Below are 14,359 nucleotides of genomic sequence, written 5' to 3'. Positions count from 1 at the left end.
ATTCATAGTCTGGTCTGTGCAATACATCCAGGACACGTATGCCAGCCAGGTGATACTCCTAAAAAAAGCCAGCTACAACCGTTGATTGGCAAGTGTACATGACGTGCCCTGAAACGAGCTGTGGGCCAGTGTCAGTGAATAGCCAGAGAAATCACAAGAGTGACATACATCAACATTTCAGCATTTTAAGGATGTCATTTCATACAGACAGCTGATAGAGAGCTAGACGCACAGATCACATGGAATGACAAATGTACAGATCACACACATTGCGATAAAGGGGTACACGATGCATACAGACACACGTTACGTGGAAATCCACATGTGGCATGGTGTGCGTAGATGTGTGCCATGCCCATCTAGACACAGACACATGTTGGATGCAGCAACAGCAGATGCAGTTGACGGGACACCAACAGCAAGCTCATGGGAACACATGACACACACATGACATAGTCACATCGTTGCACGCTGGTCGTTAAATGTCAGTTGTTAGTGTCCCTGTCCCTGGCATCAGGGGACAGTTGCGGGTGGTGGTGTCTGTGCCATACCAGTGATGCTGTGCTTGACATGTTTGTACTACATGTACACATGTGCAAAGTGTGAAGGGGAAGTGTGCCACATAGTGCCCCATCACACATGACATGTGTACACAGGTCATCACACATCAATTGTGCAAATACATGAGGAGACATGTGCAATATCACTGCCTGACACACCAAGGCCCTGCACATGTAGGACAGCAATGACAATGACTTGATGTACATCCTTCTGCGGGTCTGAGACCTCCATTCCTTTCGTGTGCGCATCCTATCAACAGTGTAAGCATGTGAAACGCACTGTACACACGCTCTGAGGGCGTGTGTATGGTCCATATCACTAGAGTTGTGTGCCCGTAGGAGCACTCGTGGTATGGACCGTACACACATACGTGTACTACCAGTGCCTACACGTACGTGTACTACCAGTGCCTACACGTATGTGTACTACCAGTGCCTACACGTATGTGTCCGCAATGGTAGTACACGTATGGGTACGTGTACTCCCAGTGCCTACACGTAGGTGTAGGCACTGATAGTACACGTACCCGTACGTGTACTACCAGTGCGGACACGTACGTGTACTACCAGTGCATACACGTACGTGTACTACCAGTGCCTACACGTACATGTCCGCAATGGTAGTACACGTATGGGCACGTGTACTACCAGTGCCTACTACCAGTGCCTACACGTATGTGTACTACCAGTGCCTACACGTACGTGTCCGCAATGGTAGTACACGTACGGGTACGTGTACTACCAGTGCCTACATGTATGTGTCCGCAATGGTATTACACGTACGGGTACGTGTACTACCAGTGCCTACACGCATGTGTAGGCACTGTGAGTACACATACGTGTAGGCACTGGGAGTACACGTACGTGTAGGCACTGGGAGTACATGTACCCATACGTGTACTACCATTGCAGACACGTACAGTACCTGTGTGTGGATTTGAAAATTACATAGGGGACACATAAGGGACAAGTATTAGGCACTAAATGCATGCTGGTTGTCATGGATACAGAGTTTTCAGTTCAAATTTTCCATCAGGTGGCCTGGAAAAGTCAGTTGGCCACAAAATACAATGTTTCAAAGTGGTTGTTGACTTGACATGATGCTTAAATTTTGAACAATGCAAATGCTGTCACTGGTGTATGTAGAAAGGGATTGGAGTAAACGTAAGACCAATCACTATGTACTCCTCCAAATGAATGCCCCTCAGCAAGACAGATATAAGTCAGCCAGAACCCCTGAGAGGGCAGTTGCCTGCACAACTTTCCTGTTGACAACACTGCTGCTGTCTGCGCTTCCTCTGGCACCATGTCAAGGTCTGTGGAGAGGGCCCAGCCATTCACCCAGGAGGAGAATGAGGCATTGCTGGATGTCATCCTCCCACAGTACCCCAGCCTGTATGGGAGACCAGGGGAGCAGGTGAGTGCTGACTCCACTAGCTTCGACTGTGCACCTTTTTTGTGACTGTCACTTCTGGCATTGTGTCCAGATGTGACAGACATGCAATGTTGTTTAGAGTGGGTCCCAGGGGGGGAATGCGTTATGTCTCCCATGCAGAGCATGATGTAGTTCATGTGTGCACTCCTCACTTGCATTGTGCTTACTGTGACATTCACTGCATAGTGCATGACACATTCAGCCTGGCAAATCCTTTGTGGCATTGTTTGTCTATTGTCCTGAGGTGATTCAGTGGTCCCCCTGGTGTGACAGGTGACTGTACCCACAGATGTGTGTGAGCTGAGTGGAGTTGTGGTGAGAGTGTCCAAGTGATGTGTACGCCCCCTGGACATTGATGTGTGTGAATGTTCCGTGTCATGTGGGTGAGTGTCTATGTGAAGTGTTGCACCACAGCTGCATGGAGGAGGCAACATCTCTACCCATCTGATGTGAGAAGTAAGCCGTGCTGTGTGTCTGACTTGCTGAGCTAGCCCCACACCTGTGACACCCCACAGGCAAGTGGCACATGTGCAGAGTGAGGTATGTATCCCCTGTTGCCAATGGCAGGTGATTGATCTGTGCCTGTGTGTGTTTCTGTGTACTCTGCTGAGGTCGCGTCAGTGGCCTGGGGCATGTAACTGCTTGGAGGTGCTGTCCATCAGCCTGGTGTCTCTTGTGATGCACAGTGTGTGCCATGTTCATGGAGTGTGTCGCACCCCTCATGCCACCTGTGTACTTTATATACCATGTAGTGCATTGGGGCCTCCACAGAGGCCAATGTCCATATGACTAAGATGCAATTCCTTGGCAGCATCCTATGCCCTGTTCGACAGTTCAAAGATGTTCAAATGTGTGTCTCTGGGACATTGAGCAGGTGTAGTGATGTTGTCTTACTTTGTCATCCTCACAGGTAACTGCCTACGCCAAGGGGGAGATCTGGAAGCAGGCCGTCAGGGCCGTGAGATTGGTGGAGGGTCACAGTCGGCGCCTAGCACAAGTGAGAAAACGGTGGCAGGACATCCGGTGCTGGACCTGGAGGATCGCCCAGGTCCTGCTGGAGGACTTACCTCCATGCCGCCACGGCGGGCACCGACGCCTGACCCACCAGATGAAGCGTGTCCTGGCAGTGGTCTTTCCTAAGATGGACAGCCGGTTACAGGAGAAGCAACAGCAGCAAGGGGGTAGGTACATGTGTGTTTGTTGTGTGTCACCAGCTTTTGGAAGTGCTCAGTCGCCTGGATACACTGCCAGGGTTTATATATGCAGTGCATATCTTTTTCTCCCAAGTCAACCGGTGTTGTTCTTCCTCTCTTACCCTCCTTGGCATATGTTCCCTGGTCTGTGTGTAAACACTATTGCACATGGTCATCTAGGCTGCCAGTTAATCCAAGTGCACATTGCTTCCTGCATCATGTGTGGGGGTGGTCTGTGACATGTGTTGGTACCTTGCCTGTGCCCTGTCCTGTTCAGTCATTTGGGGGTCCATATTTGTTGGCACTGATGCTGAGTCTCAACATAGGAGTGTGAGGATTCAAATTAACAGGCTTGCAGCATGCATGACCGATGTTGTGGCCTCAGACATGATGGGCATGAGTGGGAGATATGCATAGTGCCGGGACGGTTGCTCATGTTACAGTCAGATCATTCCAGGACCATGGAGCAGTGTGCCCACTACAGTCCCCTGAGACACCCTTGCCTCTGATTCATGTGTGTCATCCAACACTGTGCCCATTCTCTGTGTGTTCAGCATAGGTTGGCCTCTGTGGCATTGTTCCCTGGCCTCATTTGTATTTATGTAAAGTGTGCTACATGTGTCCACTGGACAGGGTGACCCCATTTGGCTTGTGCATCCTCACACTGGGCAGTGCCTGTGTGTCTATTTACAACTATCTGTTGATGGTTGTTTGTCACAAATATGTGTTGGCAGCGTCACGAGGTGATGTGGAGTACATTTAGGATTGCTTGATGCACATTTTAGTAAACCCAGATTAAGAGGTGGAACTTCTTGATCTGTCTCAATCACATTGTGTCAGGTAGGGGGGGGGGGGTTGTGTGGGCAAGGCCTACATGTCCAAACCTTATGTCTCCTTGCCAGGTCTGACCTGTGTGTGATAATTGTTTGGACAGACACTAAACATGCAGTGACCCAGTCATGTTGTGCAGGGTTTAATTTTTGTGCTTTGCAGCATGTGTCAAAAGTTTAAATACATGAATCATGCTCATCCATTTTTGGCACCAGTGTGTGGTCCAGATGCTACGAAGTTTGGTCTTTGTATGGTTACATCTGTGTGGACTTTCTTGCTTGCCATGAGTGTGTCTCCTCAGTGCAGGTGCTCCTTATTCCGACACAATTGCAGGCCCATTATCTTATGCATTGTCCTGTGTTTGGACATGTGTGCCACTCCACATGACAGGCAGTGGGTCAGATATGTTGCCAACTGTGTAATCATGGTACGGATGGCCATGTGACAGGTGGCATGATTCAAGTTGTTAGTCCAGAAGTCTTGTACCCTGGCACTCACTACACTTGTCAACATGTCTTCATGTTTTCAATGCTTGACTTTGATGTTTTGTAGTGAAGGACAATAATGTGCCTGCATGACAGATGTCTCCCACGGAAGTGCACAAGAAACCACCTTTACACTTTCAGGGGACACGCTGGCACATATTAAAGAAAGGCACAGTTCTAATAACACTTTTTTTAAGGTTATACATATCCATGTTCCCACAGTGTGGTGGCATTTGGGTAAGTCCTTGGTTGTTGCTGATACCAACTTACGAGTGTCAAGTCATCCAGACTGCCGTGGGGCCATGTATATGTACTTTCTGAAACCCCATTTCAATGGCTTATTTGAATAAGGCTGGCAGCTCATACAATGGCTGTGTAAATGTAGTTGTGTGTGCACCTCCTTGTGTGACTTCTTTTATACAGGCACATGTGTGTTCTGTTCACAAAGTGGCACATTCACACATTCTAAACATGTAGATTGTGTAAAGTGTTGTGATTTCCAAGGGATCACAATGTATTTCGTTTGGGTTTCCAAAGTACTCACAGGTCTCTGATTGTGGGGACACCTTCAGCATTGCGGTCTGTTATTTAGCCTTGGGTGCACCAATACTGTTTCGTTCACAGTAAACAAGAGGTGGCATGCCTTCATAGTATTGCTGTGCTCAACTGTTCCCAGACACTAGCTTCTCAGTATAATTCGATATCAAGTTATTTGCTGTTGTGTCCTAATTTTCCTTGTTTCCAAGTGGCATGGTGGGTCAACCAACTGTGGAGTGCAGGGCTTACATATGTGCGGAGTAATGTAGATGTTACTCATGATGCATTTCCTGATATGCACTGTGACCTATTTTGTTTGGACTCATGTGTCAGATGTATACAGGTGACTGATTATTTTCTGTATCTTCACCTTGCCCACAGCATCATCGGAGGACACAGAGGGAGACACCTGCACAGACTTTGAGGAGAGATCAAGCACCGATGCCACCACTGCTGGCGAGTCTGTGGGAGCAAGTGGCACGGAGGGCGAGGGGAGTCAGGCGGAGGACCTGTCTGGTGGCGACACCGACTACGATGCTGACGGGTCCGAGGCTGAACTCCTCGAGGGGGCGGAGGCTGCTACAACACCTGGCATGTCAGCAGCGATGTCTGACCAACGGATGTTGCTGAGGTCCATGGACTCTTCACTGACGGCAGCAGTGAGTCTCCTGCAGCGCTTTGTCCCCCCCTCACCCCTGCACCATCCACACTTCCCACTCCCATGCCTGTCCCATGCACACCCAGACATTCCCAAGCACGCACCCCACCAGACACAGGCAGCATACAAACATGTAAGGGCAAGCACACACCTCCTGGCACGCACACTCAGGGAGATAAATGCACACCCACTGGGTCTGGGGCACACAGGCATACACGCAGCCACAGTCTGAGTCCGCATGCCTCACTACCCAGTCCCTCCAAAGGCACTCCCCTTGGCTCCTCTGCCACACAGTCAGACAAGGAGAGCTACTTGGCTGTGCTGGGTCTCAGCCCCACTGAGTAACCAGTACGCAAACGGGCAAGGCACTCCCTGGGTAAGGGAGTTGATCCCCCCTTGTCCACCCACTCCCCCAGTAGTGCTGCACCCCATCCCTCTGACCCCACCCCCTCCTTTGTGCCTGTGGTTTCTTCCGGTGCAGGGGATACTCTGGACGCCCTGGCAGTAGTGTGCAGCGCCGAGCTCACCTCTACCTTTGGCGCTGCCCCACCCCCTGTGGTGGAGGCGTCCAGCCCTGTACCCACCACACCTACCCTTCCACCTCCTGTCCCTGCAGTGCCTGGTCCTTCCCCACATGATGCCCCCCCCCAGTCGACGAACCTGAGGGTTCTAATGTGCAGGCAAGCTAGGGGAGACACGTGCCCATGTGTCCCCCCCAAGGACTTCTATTCTGGACTGGCCATTGGCCTTTGTATATAGTGTTGTTGATCAAATTTTCATCTTATGCTGATTAAAGCATTTTGTTTTGGCTTTGCACACTATTGCATTTCAGGTATTGATGTTGGTGCTGATGCTCCAGGAGATGGCGTTGTGGTAATGTGTTATGTTTCGGGCAAAGGTTCGAGTCTGATGGTCAGGAGGTGGCCCATGGGATCTGCGTGCCATCACAAGGTCTCTGCAAAGGATCTTTGGTTGTGTGTGTCATTTGTTTTTTGAGAAATTGTACCAAGGTGTGTCCCTTCCTCCGTGGCACCTGACATCTTCCCTGCAGAGAGTTGCACAATTGTTGTGCTGACCTGTGTATACATTCCCTTTGTTGGTGACGGATCCCTTCAACTATGGCCATGCCTGCTCAGCAATGTCTCTGGCTGCATCGTCTGTGCCATCCTTGCTAGTCGCTGTACTTGTGTATTGAGTATGTTGCCATGCCTTCAGGGAGTAATTCTCCCTTTTCTGCACTATGCATGTGTGTAATCCCAGCCTAGCACACATATGGTACTTGTTCTGCAGGGTATTAGGGCACCTGACTGACAATTGTGGGCATTGTATCTGTGGGAACGCCACCCTATTCCTTCCATGTGAGACAACATCTTGGTGGCTGTCCCAGCACCTGTACATTCCTATCAGTCCTGGGATGTGCATGACAGTGTGTGTTCCCTTTGGCTCTCTTAGTTTAGTAGGCATTGACATGACTATACAGTCTTGTGGCATGATCTCTGTGTGTGTATTGTGCTGCATCCACCAGGGGTGGGTATGCATGTGTCATTTGTCCTCACACCCACATGTGGTGTGTCATGCAGTGGGGGAAAGACATCCATCCTCGTGGGAGTGGGACACTGCTGTCAGTGATGTGTTGTTATGGCACTTTCAACATAGCCGAAAATTAGGGATGCGTACATTCACCCATGGAGTTGTGGTCATCTGATAATGATGTACACACCCCATGTCTCTGTCCACTGCTGGGAGTCCTCTGCACCCACCCCTCACATGTCTCTGTCCACTGCTGGGAGTGATAGGCACCCACCCCCATGTCTCTGTCCACTGCTGGGAGTCCTCTGCACCCACCCCCATGTCTCTGTCCACTGCTGGGAGTCCTCTGCATCCACCCCTGGTCTCTGTCCACTGCTGGGAGTACTCTGCACCCACCCTTCACATGTCTCTGTCCACTGCTGGTATTCCTCTGCACCCACCCCTCACATGTCTCTGTCCACTGCTGGGAGTCCTCTGCACCCACCCCTCCCATGTCTATGTCCACTGCTGGGAGTGATAGGCACCCACCCCCATGTCTCTGTCCACTGCTGCGAGTCCTCTGCACCCACCCCTATGTCTCTGTCCACTGTTGGGAGTCCTCTGCATCCACCCCCATGTCTCTGTCCACTGCTGGTATTCCTCTGCACCCACCCCTCACATGTCTCTGTCCACTGATGGTAGTGATAGGCCCCCACCCCTCACATGTCTCTGTCCACTGCTGGGAGTGATAGGCACCCACCCCTCACATGTCTCTGTCCACTGCTGGGAGTGATAGGCACCCACCCCTCACATGTCTCTGTCTACTGCTGGGAGTGATAGGCACCCACCCCCATGTCTCTGTCCACTGCGGGGAGTCCTCTGCACCCACCCCCATGTCGCTGTCCACTGCTGGGAGTACTCTACACCCACCCCTCACATGTCTCTGTCCACTGCTAGTATTCCTCTGCACCCACCCCTCACATGTCTATGTCCACTGCTGGGAGTGATAGGCACCCACCCCAATGTCTTTATCCACTGATGGGAATCCTAGGCAGCCATCCACCCATCCACCCGCACCCTTGGTGCAGTAAACTGCTGTCCTGGGCATACACCCCCCTCAATGTACTGGTTATATGCTGCACCAGGCCCTAAACCAACATTTGTGGCGTGTGTACGCCTTGTCTCACAAATGTACTGGTGCCCTAGGGATACGGGTGATGCGGTCCGTACCCCCGCATTCATCGGTTGGGTACAGTCCGTACTACGCGTACCCCTACATCACCACTACCATGGTGGTACGGACAGTACCCACGCCCTCAGAGCGTGGGTACGGTCCGTACCACCATTGCAGTGGTGATGTAGGGGTACACGTGGTACGGACCGTACCCACGCCCTCAGAGCGTGGGTACAGTCCATACCACCATTGCAGTGGTAATGTAGGGGTATGTGTGGTATGGACCATACCCACGCCCTCAGTGCGTGGGTACGGACCGTACCACCCGTCCAGGGGTGATGTAGGGGTACGCGTGGGTATGGTCAATGGTGGTACAGACCGTACCCACGCTCTGAGGGCGTGGGTACGGTCCGTACCACCATTGTAGTGGCGATGTAGGGGTACGCGTGGTACGGACCGTACTCACGCCCTCAGATTGTGGGAACGGTCTGTACCACGCGTACCCCTACATCACCACTACAATGGTCATACGGACCGTACCCAAGCTCTGAGGGCGTGGGTTCGGTCCGTACCACGCTTACCCCGACATCACCACTACAATGGTGGTACGACCGTACCCACGCCCTCAGAGCGTGGGTACGGTCTGTACCACCATTGACCATACCCTAGTGGTGACGGGTATGGGTAGACGTCCACTTCCGTTGTGGCGGTACGCAGGGATTGGTGGACACGCCCCCCGAAGTGACCAGACACTGGAGGTAATGTATGTACAGGATATATTTTTTGTAACTGTAACGCCCTGAACGTCTCAGGATCGTTTAACAGACACGACAATGAGGACGCAACCACTTGTGAAGGGTTAGTTATTTTAATGAAGGCAAATATAATACAAGGAATAAACAAAAGTTATAGTCACTGGAATCCTCCAGGCTAAGTACGTTACCAGCCCACAGCACGGATGGTCCTAACCGTCCTCTGCATATACGCCGATCCCGGCGTATGCCAACAGAGGGCAGAAATGAAATGGCCGACAATGCCAATCGGTAGGCTGTGAGGGGCACGAAGAGTGTTGGGGAGAATCGAGGAGTCAGGGAAACACCCAGCCGGGGTCTCTACCTGAAGGGAGCAGCCGCTCAACCTCTTCCTCTGACTGCACCGGGACGCGGAGTCACCTCCTGGTGATGCGTCACCGATACCCCAATCAAAAGCAAGAAGACTGAACCGAGAGCAGCCGCTCGATCGATCCTGTGGACTTCCGAGTCTGTAACGCGGCAAACACCTCCTGGTGTGCGTTACAGCTGGCAGTCCCTGTGTCTCTTGTCGGGCTGGGAGTTACGACTCCAACCAGCAAAAGCGCCACTGCGCTTGGACTCAGCCGAGTCAAAAAGCGAAGCTCAATGGTTGACCGGTAGAGCTTCCGGGTCCTTCACAGGTGACGATGGGGCAAGACACGGCCCAGGGAGTAACGACTCGACCTACCTCCGTTCTTGCCTTACTGGAGCACCACTCCGGAACACTGCTCTTCACGAAGCAGGTACGTCAGTGTAAACACAATATCCGACAGCGTTGTGCCTCCCGGTTCCTCCCTTTATAGGGCGTGTTTTCCTTGAGTTATGTAACAGCTCTCCTGTTTACATAAGGGCGTGTTTTCCTTGAGTTATGTAACAGCTCTCCTGTTTACATAAGGGCGTGTTTCCCTTGAGTTATGTAACAGCTCTCCTGTTTACATAAGGGCGTGTTTCCCTTGAGTTATGTAACAGCTCTCCTGTTTACATAAGGGCGTGTTTCCCTTGAGTTATGTAACAGCTCTCTTGTTTACATAACCTCTCAACCGCTAAGCATCCTGGGAGATGTAGTCCGTTTTCGCTGGTTACCGTTTTCCTCCCCTCGTATGACAGGAATTCTTGACAGTACATCCTCCCTCTCAGCGGCTCCCCACGGGTCCAGCGCTGGCAGGAAAACGCCGATGGAACAAGGAGACCAAGCGCGGAGCATGAACCCCTTCAGCCGGTTCCCATGAATGCTCCTCCGGGCCATAGCCTTTCCACGCAACCAGGTACCACAGCTTCCCCCTGCGCCATTTGGATGCCCGTCTGCCCGACACTTCATACTCCACCTCCGACTCCACGCATACCGGCCTAGGTGTCCCAGACGGCTTGGAGGGTGCTGGTTTGAGCAATGATACATGAAAGACAGGGTGTATCCGCAATGACTGGGGCAAGCACACCTTCACGTTCACGGGACCCATACACTTGGCAATTCGATAGGGGCCCATGTACTTGGGATGGAACACACTGTTCTTTCGAAACCTCATGTTTCTTGTGGATATCCAGACGTAGTCTCCAGTGCGGTACAGCGGCCCGGGCCTTCTCTTCCTATCTGCCGCAGCCTTGTATCTTCTCTTGGCCTCTATTAGGACAGCCCTTGAGCGCATCAACGTGTCTTTTATGTGTGCCACCCTGTCCGCTGTGGCGGGAATCCTGTCCTCTCTGAACGGATGTAGAAACGGCAAGAACCTGGGATGTTGGCCATAGTTGCTATAGAACGGCGATGACTGTGTGGAGCTGTGAGTGGCGTTGTTATAGGCTATCTCTGCAACCCATAGCAAGTCGACCCATTCTTCCCTGCCCTGGTCCACAAAACATCGCAGATACTGTTTGAGCGTTTGGTTCAGGCGCTCGGTTTGGCCGTCCGTTTGAGGGTGGTAGCTGGTGGACAGGGCGGTCTTAACATGCAGCGCAGTGCACCAAGTCTTCCAGAATTGCGCAGTAAACTGCGACCCCCGGTCCGACACGATCACCCCAGGTAATCCATGCAGTCGTACCACATTCTTTAGGAGTAGTGACGCCAACTCCCCGGCCGTAGGGACTCTCTTGCAGGGGATGAAGTGCCCCATTTTCGTCAAGTAATCCACCACCACCAGTATTGCCGTCATCCCCTGGTCTACCGGTAGGCCCACCACGAAGTCCAGTGATATGCTATCCCATGGTCTATCCGGGGTCGGAAGTGGATGTAAGAGCCCTTGGGTTCGGCCATGGTCGGCCTTCATGGTAGCACACGTAGGACACTCCTGTCCCCACCTCCTGACATCCACTCTCATGGTTGGCCACCAGAAATGCCGTCCCATGCTAGCCACCGTTTTTTCAAAGCCCAAATGACCTGCGCATGGAGAGTCATGGCACCAGATGAATGCTTGTTTCCTTAGCCTAGGCGTGGGTATCAATAGGCACCTGCCCTTCAGGGGTATCCCGTCCTTCAGCTGCCATTCTCTGTGACTGAGGAGCCACCTCCGCCACGCGAATGACCTGATCCCTCTCTTTATTCCCCTCAGGAAAGTATCCGGTTGGATAACCCCCAATACCATCCTCGGGGAAATGATGGAACGCTCGGTCGCAGGCAATGGTTCCTTAACTGCAGATTGACGGGACAGGGCGTCCGCCTTCCGGTTTTCCGTCCCCGGCCGATATGTGATGCGGAAGTTGAACCCCGCAAAGAAGATCATCCACCGCAGCTGCCTGGGAGAAAGGTGTCTAGTGGCCGTCATGAACTGTAGGTTCCGATGGTCCGTGTACACCGATACCACATGTCTCGCCCCCATCAACCAATGCCTCCATTCGGTGAAGGCGTCCTTGATTGCGAGAAGCTCCTTCTCCGCAATATGGTAGTTGCGTTCGGCGTCGTTGAGTTTGCGGGACATGTACGCAACGGGATGAAGCACCCCTGTGTCGTGGTTGCGTTGGGACAAGATAGCCCCCAGCGCCACATCCGACGCGTCCGCTTCCACCACGTAGGGGAGATCCGGATCGGGGTGAGCCAACACCGGCGCCTTACCAAAGGCGCTTTTCAGGGCCTCAAAGGCTTTGTTCGCTTCAGGGGACCAGACAAACTCCTTGGACTTTCTCAGTAGCTGTGTGATTGAGGCCACCACTCCTGAAAATCCATCTATAAACCGCCTGTAAAAGTTGGCGAAGCCAATGAAACTTTGGACGTCCTTCACGCTTTCGGGCACCGGCCATTCTTTCACCGCCTTGATCTTTCATTCTGCCATCTCCTGTCCCTCTGGACTCAGCATCACTCCGAGGAATTCCACGGATGTGACGTGGAAGTCACACTTGCTGAGTTTACAAAACAGCTTGTTTTCCCTCAGCTTTTGGAGCACAGCTTTGACGTGGTGTACGTGCTCCTCCACACTGGACGAATAGATGAGGATGTCGTCGATATATACGACCACGTAGATATCCAACTCCTCTCTGAATACCTCATTCAAAAAGTACTGAAAGGCTGCCGGGGCGTTGCACAGACCGAACGGCATGACGAGGTACTCAAAAAGGCCGAACCTGGTCTTAAAGGCGGTCTTCCACTCGTCTCCGTCTCTCATGCGCACCAGATGGTATGCCCCTTTCAAATCCAACTTGGTGTAGATACGAGCTTTCTTGACCTGTTCCAGAAGTACACTGATGAGAGGCAAGGGGTACCGATTTTTTATGGTTATCGCATTCAATGCCCTAAAGTCCACACAGGCTCTCAGCTCCCCATTAGCCTTCGGGATGAAGAAGAGTGGCGAGGCGGCCGGAGACTTGGACGGGCGGATGAATCCTAGTTTGAGGAGTTTATCCAGGTACCCCCGGAGATGCACGTTTTCAGGCTCCGTCAGGGCATACAGCCTGCCGCTGGGAACGCTGGCCCCTGGCACCAGGTCGATCTGGCAGTCAAACTGTCTATGTGGTGGTAGCACTTCCGCCTTCACCTCATCAAATACATCCTCAAAACTGTGATAAGCCTGGGGGAGAGCCACATCTTTTTCTGCCGCTGTAGCCACCGTCTGACTCCCGCTCTCATCTGCGTCAAGGGATTCCGTTCTTATTCCACAATGCAGGATGCAATACGGTGACGTCATTTCGATGCGATGTGTTGGCCAATCCACAAAGGGGTTGTGTTTCTGTAGCCACGGCAACCCCAATATGACGCCAAATTGGGGCGCTCGGATGATGTTAAAATCGATTTGTTCCAAATGGTTCCTCCCATATCTCATCGGAAGGACCCCCGTGTGCTGCCCGATGGGCCCCGTCACCAATCGCCTTCCGTCTACAGCATAGACGTCTTCGGGTACAGCTTTGGGAAGAAGCACTAGCCCTAGCCTGCATGCCTCGTTGTGGTCCATAAACATGCCAGTGGCCCCTGAATCCACCATGGCCACAACGGGTATCCACTGGTCATGCACTCCCACGTGCACCGTGAGAAACAGGTGTCGTTGTCCCTTAGTGACCGAGTTGGAAAGTGAAGGGATGGATGAGTGACTCCGAGATGCCCCTTCTTTGGTCTGGGAGTCCTCTAGTTTTCCGCCGGTATGTCCACCACGGCTGTTACCGACCGGTTGGCCCGATAACGTGACGTCTTCGGTTTGGCAGGGCATTCACGTACGTAGTGGCCTTTTTTGCCACAATATAGGCACAATCCTTGTTTACGGCGTGACTCTTTCTCCGTGGCTGTGAGGCTCGCTCGTATTGCGCCGATGTCCATGGGTTCTCCCTTGGATGCGGTGGAAGTTTCAGGACTTCCCACCGTCACATAGGATGGAAGGGATTTTCCTTTTCTCCCATGATCCCCCTTTCTTTCACTTAGCCTATGTTCCAGCCGTAATACCAGGTTGATAAGGCCCTCACATGTCTTGGGTTGAGGGTCAATATGAGCCACGGCGTCCTTGAGCTCATCGCACAGCCCTTGATGGAAGAGCGCCGTCTGTTTAGCAACAGGCCACTTGGTTTCCGCAACCAGCCTTCGGAACGCGTTGAGATACTGCACCAGGTCGTTGGATCCCTGTCTCAACTCAAGCATTTCACGGTCCGCCGTGTACGAGTCAGCCCTTCTGTCAAATACCTTCAGGAATGCCTCGCGAAAAGCACCCCAATCACATAAGATGGGGTCGTCCCTGCTCACCAGAGGTACGGCCCATTGTGCCGCGTTTCCAGCCAAATAG

Source organism: Triturus cristatus, chromosome 3_1 (genome assembly GCF_964204655.1).
Source record: "Triturus cristatus chromosome 3_1, aTriCri1.1, whole genome shotgun sequence".
In the NCBI taxonomy this organism is placed as follows: Eukaryota; Metazoa; Chordata; class Amphibia; order Caudata; family Salamandridae; genus Triturus; species Triturus cristatus.
The sequence above is the reverse complement of the archived record's forward strand: the minus strand, read 5'-3'. Positions refer to the sequence as shown.